At 33.3% G+C, this 14,283-nt stretch overlaps 1 pseudogene; it reads left to right on the forward strand.

Moving 5' to 3' along the window:
- Positions 1-650, forward strand: part of LOC149567706 (ATP sulfurylase 1, chloroplastic-like) — a 71,946-nt pseudogene extending 71,296 nt beyond the window's left edge.
- The last annotated feature ends 13,633 nt before the right edge of the window (positions 651-14,283 follow it).

Consider the following 14,283-nt stretch of genomic DNA (forward strand, 5'->3'; position numbering starts at 1 on the left):
GCTCAGAATCTAGTTAAAAGTTTTGAGAGTAGATCAAGTTGATTGATTATGAGGTACTTAGGCCCCAGTATGACCCTATCAACTTTGTGAGAGATCAATTGAAGCTGGGATACACCCACAAACATGTTCAAGACATTGAAGATTTTTGGGTTGGATGTCTCAATGAATATCAAACTTGGGAGAAGTATTGGTCCTTACTGAGAGTTGATGGAATTAAATTATATAATGACTCTATCAATTTTTTTGATCTTGCAGATGATGGCTCTTATATGCATCCTTCATCTTACAAGAAAATTAAAGGAATTCCCAATGTGTCTACCTTGCCTATTGGTCCCATCATCGATACAATGGAGTTCCTAATGCACACAATCATTAAGAGGGGAAAAAAATGGGTGCAGTGGACTAGAGCATGGAAGAAAAGAATAGGAAGCACAAGCCCCACTAGTGGATTGGCTGCTGGAATTGCTCAATCAACTGCAGTGACCTCCACCACTGCTGCCACTTCAATATTTGTGAACCCAGCCCAGTCAATCGGCCAAGGTGGAGGTCAACCTCTAGAGAAGAATGTTACAACCACACCTACTTGTGGAGGAGGATCTCTTCTAGGTACAGGAAAAGTTGGGGAGAAGGAGAATAATAAAGAGAAGTAAAAAGATTAGGAGCAAGAGAATTCAGTAGCTAAGCCTGCCTCCCCTGTTCAAGTCATCAATCTTGATGATGACACCAACCCCATAGATGATCAAGAATAGGATGCATCCTAACAAGCAGATACTTTGGCCCTCTTAGTACCCAAATCTATTACTTTCCTCACTATTTCTCAAGGGAAGCAAACTCCCCCAGTGGCAAGGAATCTCTTTGATCCCATTGTCTTGCAATCAGCAATCAATGTCCTCTCAACCAAGTCATGGTTGGAGGAGACCATCAATCAAAAGAAGTGGCAATATGAGGAAGTTGCCTATTCCAAAGACCTCATCACATGGGCAACTTCTTCTCAGCCACAATCGAAGAATAAAAAGGAGCAAAAGTCCATAATAGCATTGGCCACTTATCCTTCTACTAGTCACATGGTGATGGAGATAGCAGAGCCTCAGAAGGAGGAAAATTTCCATGAGCTCATTACCAATGACTTTCGAATTAGAATGGTAGACAATAGTATTCATGTCCATGATTCCATGGTTAATAAATAGAAGTCTACCAATGAAAAGATAGAAGAGAGACTGGAGGAATTGAGGGTGGAGAAAGAGGTGCTCAAGGCCTCAAACAAATAATTAATGGACTACATCAAAACTGCACTTGGGAGCACTTCATCTAGTACATTTGATTCAAATGAAGAAGAGAACAAGAACTTTCTTTTAAAGCTATAGTAGGAAAGAAAAATTGGTAGATCATGGATTGATCAGATGAAGTCACAAGGTCCCCCACTCATCGAGAATTTTAGAAATCTACTATTAGATGCTAATAAGTTGAGGGAGGCAGCTTCTAGTCATGAAACTACCATACACAACGCAATAGATAGATAGATGGAGAAATTGGAATTATTGCAAGAGCTAATTGGTATGAAAACCAAAGTTGTCATCTCCCATAGGATCCTCAAAATAGGCTAAGAGCCATCGTTTCATTGGAAACAATATTTGGAGATCATAGTGGAAAGAATTGTAAGGTCTAGAAATAAGCTTGAAGATGTATACGAACTAGGACAAAAGGTTGTGGAGAATCGTTTTGAATACTTAAAAGTATTGCACACAGAATTGTATGTATCCAAGAATGGCTGATTGGTAGACATTGAGCGAATGAAGGCCAAATTCCTAGCATTTGTCAATGAGGCCACGGATCTAGTCAACTTCTAGATCTCAAAAATCCAAAAGCTTTTAGTAGCAAATTCCATCTTAAGGCGGGCATTGAAAAAGTTCCAATCAAAGGTTGCCAGAGTGGATGAGTTAAAAGAGATGCACGAAAAATATTGATTCGATCTAACAACATCATATTCCCAAGTGTTGATGAGTTAGATAAAGTAACAGATGCAATGAAGACTTATAGAGCTAAGGAAATGACTCTAAAGAAAGTATGTTGCTTTGATATTCTCTCAGACATCTGTCATTTCTCTCTTCTCTCTCATTTCTCTTTTGAATCCATTTTTGGCATTTCCTCTGGAGGATTAGACTCTATAAAATATAATGACCCAATCAAGTCCTATTTTTAGCATCCTTCATTCAAAGATTCTCGTCAGTGCAATCATCAAATGTAACTAGCCATTTTGAAGAGACCTATATATGTAAATTTTTTAGAAGTTAATTATATCATAAAATTATTTTTTGGGTGAACCACTATAGTTGGGACTACTATGTGTGACTCTGAGTCTAGATTTTAATTTGTTTTTCATTTAATTACTATATAATATTTGGGATGAATGTGTTGTAATTAGAATTGAATGATGTCTCATCAATTTGGTTTTGTTTCTTTCATCTCAGTGGATTGTAAGCTTTACTTTCCTCAACATAAGTATTATTCTTTCCCTTGTATTGTGCACGTTAGTTCATGTGTGCTCAGTTGATTGTATGAGAAGTCCAGAATTTGATTAATGAAGTAGTTGAAAAAGAGGACAATTTGGGTATTGTCAAATCTCAGTTAATTCAGTAATCCGAGAATTATCCATTTAATCATTCCTTCCCCTCTCATGTTGTTGTAGCTAGTCTTGCATTTTTCCATTCTTGCATTCGAGTTAGAATGAATTGCATATTAGATGTTAGTCTCCATTTTGAAAATTTCCTGGGTTGTTTGAAGTGTTAAACAATCTGGTTGTTGGCCTCTTTTGCTCTCCAGTTAAGAGCATACCCCCAAAAACTTAGAAACAAATTCATTGCAAATCTTGCATATAAAAGGGAGCTGTACCTTTCAATTTAGGGATCTTTGATAGATTACTACACTAACCCATTTTGTTGTTAACTTCTTTTTCCATTAGCCATTGGACACACTAAGATTCAAGGAATAAACCATAGAATTAAGGAAGACAAATTGTTAAACAAGAAGTTGTCAAGAATATTATTCATGGATTTCTTACACTGAGTTGAATCATTTTAATTTTCATGTAGCACCAAAGTGAGAAACTCACTTTTCAATAACCTTTGACATCTAATTCAAAAGCATCTTGTGTTCATAAGAATATCGCATCAACCAAAATTATGTTTTTCTTTATTTTATTTTTTTGTACAGTTGTATTTTTTCTTGCAACAATCCTTCAAATCTTTGAGTTAGTTGTTGTACAAATAGGGATGTTTTCTAGACCTAGTCATGACTTATTTCCTAGGTTCGTACCTCATTTAGTTGTCACATATGTTGGATTCCTCTTAGGTTACTATCATTCTTGCTAGTTTATTGGCCACTTCATGTTTTCCAATCTTGTAAGCTAGTTTTTTATCAATAAAATGTGTCAACACATATCTCAATGTTCTTGGATCATGTGTGTACGTGTGACTTGGATTAGAATAAATTTCATGTCTTATGTGGTGAGACCTAAATGATTTAGGTCCTATTCTATATTGTAATATATTTTCTCGATTCTTATAGTATGTAATTTGTTCTTGGTCAACCTATATAGATGTATTTATAAGGCTTGTAATTGATCTCTTTGGGTAGTATATTGATGATAGCATGAAATGGGTCTTAAAGAAAAGTATGGTAATAGGATTTTTATTTGTAATCATTCATATTTTCCTAGAATGTATGATTGCATGTTGTAGGCCCATTGTAATTGAACTTTTTCATAAACGAAGTTTGATATTGCATAACTCTTGTATATTTGTTGATGTACCTATTTGAGGTCTCTCCAACAATGACTACACCAAAATTGCAATTAGAAAGAATAAGGCACCTGCATCCATACCAAAATGCTTGGTTGTAACATGATCAAAAAAATTAGTGGGTGAAAATTGTTTAGCTAAATTTAAGATAAGAGTTTACCATGATGAATTCCTATGTGACATTATGTTACTGAATGTTTTTTTTTTGTTATTGGGAAGACCATAGTAGTTGTACAAGAAGGAAACACATGATGGTAGTGCAAACACATACATGTTGATGAAGAATGGAATTAAATCCAAACTGAAACCATTAATTAAGAATGATGATGATGTAGTAGGAGCACCTTGGGTGTAAGGGCAATCTTGCATTGCCCAAAAATACTAGTTGATCTATCTTTTCAATAAGGGTTATCTCAGTGCAGAGTTGTTCTTATTAAGGTGTTTGTTTGAACTCAAAATGATCTGCTTTATTTCCAAGAGATTCACTTAGGATATTTTAGCAATGCCAGTAACTTTTCAATGCAAGACCAAGTCTATTTTTAAGATATTGAAAATTTGCAGTATTGACAACAAGGTACAAAATCTTTGAACTTAGTTTTAGAGGCTCATAAAAGGGTTCAAACCTTGACATATTACAACTTATGAAAAATAATTGGTATAGATCAGTTTGTGTCATTTCTGAAATGGTGTCATAATAGCCAATTGGAGAAACTAGTGATGAGTTATGGTCTTCAAAAGTTGCACTACCTGAAATGGACAAAAATTCAATTCCTTCAAAAAGAATTGAGTTCTAAAGTTTCTTGAGGCCCATTTTACTGTAATAAAATATGATTAATAAAATTTTAGGTTTGGTTGACCTCAAAATTTAAGCATAAAATTTGTACAACCTTCTCAGGTAGTTAAAATTGCCTATATAAAGAACACTTGTGGGATTGTCTACGACAGTTCAGGAGATGTAGATGGTGGCTCTAGCTTATTTGATATTGTAAGGAAAATGCTCATGTGAATTTGCATGTCATATTAATGAATATTATAATTCTATTCTATTAGAGATAGTAAGAAGCCAATTTCTTATTTTTGAAAATTGTTGTTATTTCTCTATTATGTTGTGTTTGTGTTAATAAAAAGAGTACCCTTCATCATATTAAAATATATATAAGAACACCTGTAAATTTTTAATTAATGGAGTTTTTTAAAAAATCAAAGAAGATGATACAAATTATGATATGCTCATACAAGTTAATGTTATGTTGATTGTGTTTTGGAAGGCAAGAATTACAGTTTCAATGGAAAAGGAAAAAAGGTCAAATTTGAGCTTTGAGAACATTGTTGAATATAATGTGTTTGAGGATGATAATATTCAAATACAAGAGAATGTTATAGTGAATAATCCATTGGAATATGTAGTCATAGATGAGGAAGAATATGAACAAGTGAATGAGGAAAAATTTGTAGCTAAACAATATTTTCTGGAAGACATGAATAAAGAACACAGTTTTACTATAGAGGGGGATGAAGAGCACATTTTTGCAACAATTTCAAACTATAAGCTAATACAAAAATGTATCTATTTAAATCAATGGAAAGGCACTAGATTATTTTATTTTCTAGGGTTTCCTAGTGTGTATTGGTGGGAAATGGATTATGTGAGAAGAACAAGAAAAAGAGGAAATATGCATAATGGAAGAGACAACAAATTGCAAGGTAGATTAGTTAAGCATTATCAAGAAGATGAGATGGAGAAGTGGATCCAAAACAAGAATAAAGTCTAAAAATGATTGAGTTTGACTCAAGAAACATTTTTTTTCTACCATGGGTGTCTAAAATGAGAGAATCCACTGTTAATGTCAATTGACATGAACCAGAAAAATGCTCTTAGTTTGTTCTTTTCAGTTTTTGTTTGTTTTTCTTTAATTGACTATGATGAGAAAGTTAATATATTGCCTCTTCTCTCTAGTGATGTGGTTGTGATTTTTAAAATTAGGCATGGACATCCATCAAGAGGAAATTTTCTTAGATGTTTAGTGGTCACTACCATGCCCATACATGTATGCAAAGCATAGAAAAATAAATAGATACATAAAATTGTTTGTCATGTCTTAATGACATGAGATCTCATGAACTACAGCAATTGTAAGATACACACAAAATAGATTTGTATTAAAGGTTTTCAAGAAAATTTAATTGGATGAAAAGTCAACTTAGTAAACTTTGTCAACTTTCTTCAATGTAATGTCCACTTTTTTTAGACCTTAAGATTTATCAAATAATTAAAACTCAAGTTGTATACATACATCTATGTGTGTGTGTGTGTGTGTGTGTGTGCGTGTGTATATGCATATACTTATGTATACACACACACACACATATGTCTGTATGTATGTATGTATATATATACATATATATCCGTACATATATACTTATACACACACACACACACACACATATGTATGTATGTAAATAGATATGTATGTATGTATATGTATGTATGTATGTATGTATACATACATATACATACATATATACATACATACATACATACATACATACACATATAAATCTTTTGATGGTCTTAAATATTTTATAGAAAAATTTAACAAATCCATGGAATTTTGACTTGAAGCGAGCTTGACAATTGATAAGTAAGAGATATTTTTCACAAGTCAAATTGTGATATTTCTATCAAGATTCAATGGTGTAGTTTTTTTAGTCAAACTTATTGACCCATATTTTTAATGACTAGTGGCTCTCATGAACTCATCTCTCATGAGAATGAATGGAACATGTAGCACTCATTGGATCTAGGTAATGCTCATAGAGGTGAAACACTAGACTTCCTAGAGTATCACCCAACCCAATACTACTCTACCTCGAGCATGCTTAACTACAAAGTTCCCTCCTTAGTTAAACTCACTCTACTTGCAACCTCATTTGTAAAACCTTCACTAATCATTGTGCCTTATGAACCATTCATTATCTAAAGAACCTTAAGCTCATCAATTGATAAGTGGGAGATATTTTCCACTAGTCAAATTTTGATATTGATGCCAAGATTCAATTGTGTAGTTTTTGAGTCAAACTCATTGACTCATATTTCATTATTAGTTGTTCAAATGAATCCATATCTCCTAAGAATGAATGTAACACTTATCAACCATTGGGTCTAGGTGATGCTTACAGAGGTGAAGCATCAAGTCTTCTTGATAGGTCACCCATCCCAATACTACTCTAGCTTGAGATTGTTGAACTATAGAGTTTCCTCAATGGTAAAACCCACTCTTCTTGCAACCCCATTTACAAAACCTTCACCAAGTGTTATGCCTTATGAGCCATTCATTAGAAATCCCCTTAAGCTCACCAATCGATAAGTAGGATTTATTTTCCTTAGAAAGACAAATTGTGATATTGCTATCAGGATTTAACTAAATCATAGTCATTGACCTGATATTTTGTAAGTAGTGGTTGACATGAACCATCTCTCATGAGAATGAATGAAACACTTGGCACTCATTGGAATTGGTTTTACTCCATCTTGAGCTTAACTACAAAGTTTCCTCCATGGTTAAATCCACTCTTCTTGCAACCTCATTTGCATAACCTTCAACAACTGTTGTGCCTTATGAACCATTCATTAGAAAGTCCCTTAAGATAATTAATTGATAAGTAGGAGTTATTTTCCACAACAAGCCAATTGTGATATTTCTATCAAGATTCAAGTACGTAGTTTTATGTGTCAGACTTATTGACACATACTTCATGATTCATAGTTCACATGAACCCATCTCTCACCAGAATGAATGAAACACTTAGCACTCATTGAATGTATGTGATGCTCATAGAGATGAAGCACTAGGAATTCCTAGGAGGTTCCCATCTTAGTATTACTCTAGCTCAAGCATGCTTAAATACAAAGTTTCCATCATGGTCAAACTCACTCTTCTTGCAAGCCATTTGTAAAATATTCACTAAGAGTTGTGCCTTATGAAACATTCATTAGAAATCCCCTTAAGCTCGTCAATTTATAAGTAGGAGATATTTTCTACAAGCCAAATTGTGATATTACTATCAGGATCCAATAGTGTAATTTTATGAGTCAAAGTCATTGACCCATTTTTCATGAGTAATGGTTTACATGAGCCCATCTCTCATGAGAATGAATGGAACATTTATCACTCATTAGATCTAGGTGATGTTTACAAAGGTGAAGCATTGGGACTTCCAGAAGATCATCCAATACTACTCTAGCTCGAGTTTGCTTAACTACAGAGTTTCCTCCATGGTTAAACCCACTATGCTTGCAAACCCATTTGTAACACCTTAACCAAGTGTTAAGCCTTATGAACCAATCATTAGAAAGCCATTTAAGCTCACAAACTGATAAGTAGGGGATATTTTCAACAGTTCAATCAAATTATGATATTGCTATCAGGATTCAATTATTTTATTTTATTTAGTCTAACTTATTGATTTATATTTCACGAGTAGTGGTTCACATGAACGAATATCTCGTGACAACGAATAGAACACTTAACACTCATTAGATCTAGATAATTCTCACAGAGGTGAAGCATCAGGGCTTTCTAGGAGGTCATCCACCCCAGTACTACTCCAAATTGACCTTAACTATGAAATTTCCTCCATGGTTAAATGTAGAGTCATTGATCAATATTTTATGAGTAGTGGTTCACATGAACCCATCTCTCATGAGAATGAATAGAACAGTTAGTAATCAATGGATGTAGGTGATGCTCACAAAGGTAGAGCACTAGGACTTCGCAAGAGGTCACCCATCCCAATACTACTCCATCCCGAATGCACTTAGCTATGGAGTTTCCTCCATCATTAAACCCACTTAGCTTGCAACTCCATTTGAAAAACCTTCACCAAGTGTCATGTCTTATGAATCATTCATTAGAAATCCATTTAAGCTCATCAATTGATAAGTGGGAGATATTTTCTTCAAGTCAAATTGTGATATTGCTATAAGAATTCAATGACGGCATTTTCCATGAAAGGATCATTTTGAAAAGTCATTTTCTAAACAAGATTGAAATCAGACTCAACAAGAAAAAAGGATTCTAGATCCTCTAATATTTCATTTTTAAAACAATTACTAAATAATTGTTCAATGTAGTTGTTTAGTAAGAACTCTAATGTGTATTTGTTTGAAGAAACAACCGAAGAAACACAATTATACTCTTAACCATTTTCTTTTTTGTTGTCGACGATCTTCTCAAGACACCATTTCTCCTCATTTATAATGTTTTATTCATATTTTTATCCACATATTTTTCACTACAACATGTGACCTTCAAAGTTGTTGCATGTAACTTATTTTTAAAAAATTCATTTTATTTTAAGTTGATCATGTCACTTTTTTTAGGAAAACTGGGATTTTAATATTTTATGGAAATTCTAGAACACGTATTATATGATATTATAAAATTGTTTCCCAAACCTGGGGTTTTATGTGTTTAAAACCTCTAATGTAGTTTGTTATATGTACAACAACTATTGTAGTTTGTAGTGAAGAAAATTGTCCATCTTTTTATTTTTCCCTAATGCTTATCTTTTCTTCAATCTAAGATGATATTCTTCTCCAAGTTGATACTAAATTTTGAGCTTTTTGCATGGCAAAACTTGTAATCTCACTTGTCAAAAAAAAATTAGTTTGTACAAATGCAAGGGTATTTGTTTCTCACAATTTGATGTGCTTTCTTTTGAGAAATACAAAGCTCTCAAAATTGATTCCCCGTGTTTAATACTTGTCATATGTCATTGTTTCTTACATGATTATTACCTTTGCCAATATTTTAGGTTATAGCTACTAATTTCACATCATTATATTCCTTGATACATATGTATCTGGCAAAAACTAAAATACTTTAATATATTGGAATAGTTCAATAAAAACAAGGGCACAAGCACCAAAGTTCCCACATTTAATGTTGTGGGTTTTGGAGTAAGAGTTGAGTCATGTTGTACATTTAATTGTGAACATGGAATAGAATATGAGATGCCATGGAGGGCTTCGAATTCATGAAGACCAAGTGCATAAATTTACTTTCATAAGTTTTAAGAATCTATAAATGTCAATATAGATTTCACAGTCTATGTTAGCACGTCAAAATAACCAAGGAATGTTGACCAATGTTTAGCTGACATACTAGGTTGTCATTCGTTCAAGCTTCTTGTCTATTTAACATAATAAGCCTAATAGAATGTACTTATTATGTTGTACTTATTTTGTCATCCCAAAACTAGTTAGTCAAATCTAGATTTCTCATAGTTCAATTTAATAATTTGAGTTTTGAGAGTTCACCAGAAAAGAATAGAGCTATATATTGTTTTGATTAAGTAAAAACAAGTTTTAAAGGACCCGAAACTTTTACAACAACAAAAGTCTAAGAGAAAAGAACATCAAAGAAAGGAAGCACAGAACAACATGAAACAGACCTCAAACAAAAACATTCATGAGGTCACACAAGACAAAGCTGAAAAAAATAACAAAAGAATAGTAACCGACCAGCTAAGAAGTCTTTATCAGGTCAACAGCCTGATCCACCAAAGTTTGCATATTTTCAGCAGCAGCCTTCACCTCGTCCTTCTTACTAACTTCCTCATTCTTTTTAGAGTGAGCACAGGTACATTTGTTTGGTCCCTGAGTCTCTACCCTCGGTGAGAAGTCCTGGCCCTTGTCACATTCATTCCTCTTCAAGAGGTTACTCACATTGTTCGCTAGCCATTTGAATAGTTTATCCAAATTACCCAGCTTGGTTTCCAGTTTCGACACCTTCCCCTGAATGTTGCTAATATCTTTATCCATGACCCTTTGTTTAGCTTCAAGCATTGGTATCTTTTGCATGAGATTAATCACTTCTTTTGCATTCCCAATAACCTCTAAAAGTTTGTCAATATGTTGACCCAATGTCCACTCCCCTCTGGAAGTTTTGCTAAGTTGCTCCATTTCCTTGCCCAACAGTTGCATTTGATGCTTGAGGATACCAATCTCCTTCAGAATTGAACCTGGGTTACCAAATAAACCCTTGGAAGACCCAAGCCCACCTTCGGCTTTATCACCCAAATATGACATATGCCCCTGTTCTCCATCATCCTCATTGTCTGATTCCCCATCCTTAGTTTTATACCTATTCTCCTGCTGCCTTAAGGATTTTCTTTTCCTCTCCAACCATTGAGCTAGAGGCTCATCATCAAAAGGAGGAGAGACTCGATCATCATGATAGCCTTTACTCTTTCCTTTGCCTCCACTCCTCTTATTGTAATGGTCTCTCACAATTTCCTCCATGAAGTCACTTTCTCGGTCCCGGTCAGAATCATCATCCTCAACAATCTTTTTCTTTTTTTTTGAACTTCCACTTGAGCGCTTTTTCGAGCTACCCAAACCCCCTTCAGCTTCATCTTGAGTCTCAGAATCATAGCTCTTATCCGGGATACTCCCTTCCGTATCCTTATCAGCCCCTTTCAAACTCTTAGGTTTCAAAAAAAAAATGGACTTTAACAAATTCATAATCAAGACCATGAGACCCTCATGGCAAACATGCTCTCCATTCGAGTCTTTCTGAATGCCCTGGGTAGAAATACTAAGAGACTGCAAAAGATAAAAAGGAAAATTGATCCTAACATCATGTCGGAAATGATTTGCCAACATGAAATGATACCCATACAGCTTAGTGAATCTCCCATCCAAAGTCAAATATTCCATAATCAAAAAGAGCACAAAATGCCATAGATGAGAAACAGAGGCTGGGTTAAAATACGAGTTACCTATTTTGACCAAACAATTTCTCTCTTGTTCTGTTTGTGCAAAGTCATCAACAACCTTGTTCGAAAGCTTCCTTTCCCAATAAAAATTAATCTCATCCATGTCCAACCCCGTAGCCTCCGCAATGACTTCTTCGGTGACCTCCATACGTTGGTTCTCAACCATCACAGAGCCATCCTTCCATGATTTAATGAACTGGTGCGTTGTCAAATTATTGCCTCTAAGCCTTTCCATGTACCCTGTGAAATTGCCACGCCTCAGAATGTCCTACACCTCTGGCTTATTCTTCCACTCGGAGCAGCTAGGCAGCTCCACCCTTTTCCTCTTTCCCCCTATAATCTCTGCACCGAATTTACTGGTTTTCATTCTTTGAAAACCCCCAAACGCTCTGCAACTAAATACCACACCACTGCCGAAAAGAGGAAAGGAAAAACTTGCCCAAAATCCATGCAAAAAGCCCATCTTTCTAAAAATCATAACCCACCTCACTTCAAAGGAGTTAAACTCATAGTTGCAATTCACTGACACCATCATAATTAAAGTATTTTTGCTGAGATCTCCATTTATCATATTTGATATGATGGCAGCCATCTAGAGGTAAGGTAGCATATGACTTTGCAATGACTTTCTGGAGCTATATATTGTTAAGAAGGCACTTTGCAATGACTTTCTATCCAAATTTGTATACTTGAGGATTAGAATTATACATTTTATCATTATTTATTAGTATTGAACAAATCTCAAGTGTTCTTGCATTTTGTAGAGTTGTAACTAGAAATTGTAGAGAACTTTAAATTTTTATTAAATATTTTCACTTAAACTAGATAATTAACTATTTTTTTGGTTGGCAACCTGTTTCACCCTTGGGCTGTTGTATTTTTTGTTTAGGCTTCATTGAAAATATTTTGATTTGTAAACGATTTCAGGCACCCTTCAAAACCTATTTTCCTTAATCAAAAACTATAGCTTTTAAAATAACAAATTTGATATAAACCAAATTTCTTGAATGAAGCAATTGAAGCAAAGATATGTTTCCACCTAGGTAATCAATTTTGAAATACAATTGAAGGGAGAAAAAAAATTAATAAATGAAACTTCCTAAAGAACCATTTGATTTTTTTGTTTTAAAATGTCATTGAAAAAATTGTTTAAGTAGTACCAATAACACATAAATAATTTAGTTATTTGCATTGTTAATCAACAAAAACAATAAAACTAGAAGAAAATGCCATTGTAAAAAACACTAAAATGATTTTAAAATATATATATCTCAACCAAAACCATTAACGAGTCTTGAAATTTGTTTGAAATATTTGAGTCGATCAAATTAATTATTTTGTGAAGATATATAGTAATCATATTTTATGATAAAAAAAATAAAATCAACCATTGCCACTGACATAGGAAAAAAACAAGAGTAAATTATGATGACATGTGCAAGTTACAAATGATTAAGCTCACTTTTTTAATCACTAAAATTAAGTAACATAGACTAAAAATTCAAATCATAAGTAATAGATTGATTTTGTTTGCTTATCCATGCATCTACAAGTATTGTCCACATGTCATTGATGCTATACATCCTCTAATGCATGATGCCACCTGCATATTACATGACTCTGCAATTGAAATACCTAGAGACTTACCTTCAATCCAATTATTCAGGTCTTTATGTGTGAAAGAGGAATAGCAACCAAATTAGACATTGCAAAAGAATATGATTCACTTCAACAATTATTTCCTAACCTTAGTTCTTAAAGCTTTTGCATTCTCTTAAGACAATATAGGATTGTTAAATTGTAGCTTATGTCGGATTGAACTATCTTAGAGTTAATCCTCTCTATGGTTATTGTTAATTATTAATTATAACATATCTATAATATATAGCATTATATTATATATAATATATAGCATTATATTATATATAATATATATAGCATACAATATATATATAGATCTATTAGAGTATGTATAATTAATGATTAACAATAACCATAGAAAGGATTAACTCTAAGATAGTTCAATCTGACAGAAGCTACAATTTAACACTCCCTCTTAGCTCAGGAGGATTGTAATAGAATACATTATCACAATAATCTTAGAATGTCATATTAAAGACCTTATAATATATATATATATATATATATATATATATATATATATATATATATATATATATATATATATATATATATATATATATATATATCACACTAGATACATTATCCTTTGATAATATAAGTCTCAATAAGAAGTTTATATCATAGGTGAGATCTTTTTGTAGTAGGCATTGCTTCACGAAATGTGTCAGAACAAACATGCCAACAATATCTAATTCTAACAATGATATGTTTATCAATTGTTTTCTACCATAGCTATGACTTAGATACAATCGAAGCTATCTCAACACTCCCTCTTTATTTGGGAAGATTGATATATAACATACTATGTTCTTGAGTATAAGGAGATATCATCTCACTATGATATCCCTAAAATGGCATAACAATATGAATTCATCAACACACATATGTAAAATTAACATATGGAATTTACTTCAACACACTAAGAGGCTAGAATCCTCAATACTCCCTCTTAAGCAAAGGTAAATTGAAATAAGTCTAACTTACACAATAAGGTGTAATCATCATTATGTTTTAAACTAAGAGAGAGAAAGAAAAACATAATGGATTTTCATGGTGTCCA

The sequence above is a fragment of the Cupressus sempervirens genome, chromosome 3, assembly GCF_028749045.1.
Source record: "Cupressus sempervirens isolate cs-2001-9-10 chromosome 3, ASM2874904v1, whole genome shotgun sequence".
Lineage (NCBI taxonomy): Eukaryota > Viridiplantae > Streptophyta > Pinopsida > Cupressales > Cupressaceae > Cupressus > Cupressus sempervirens.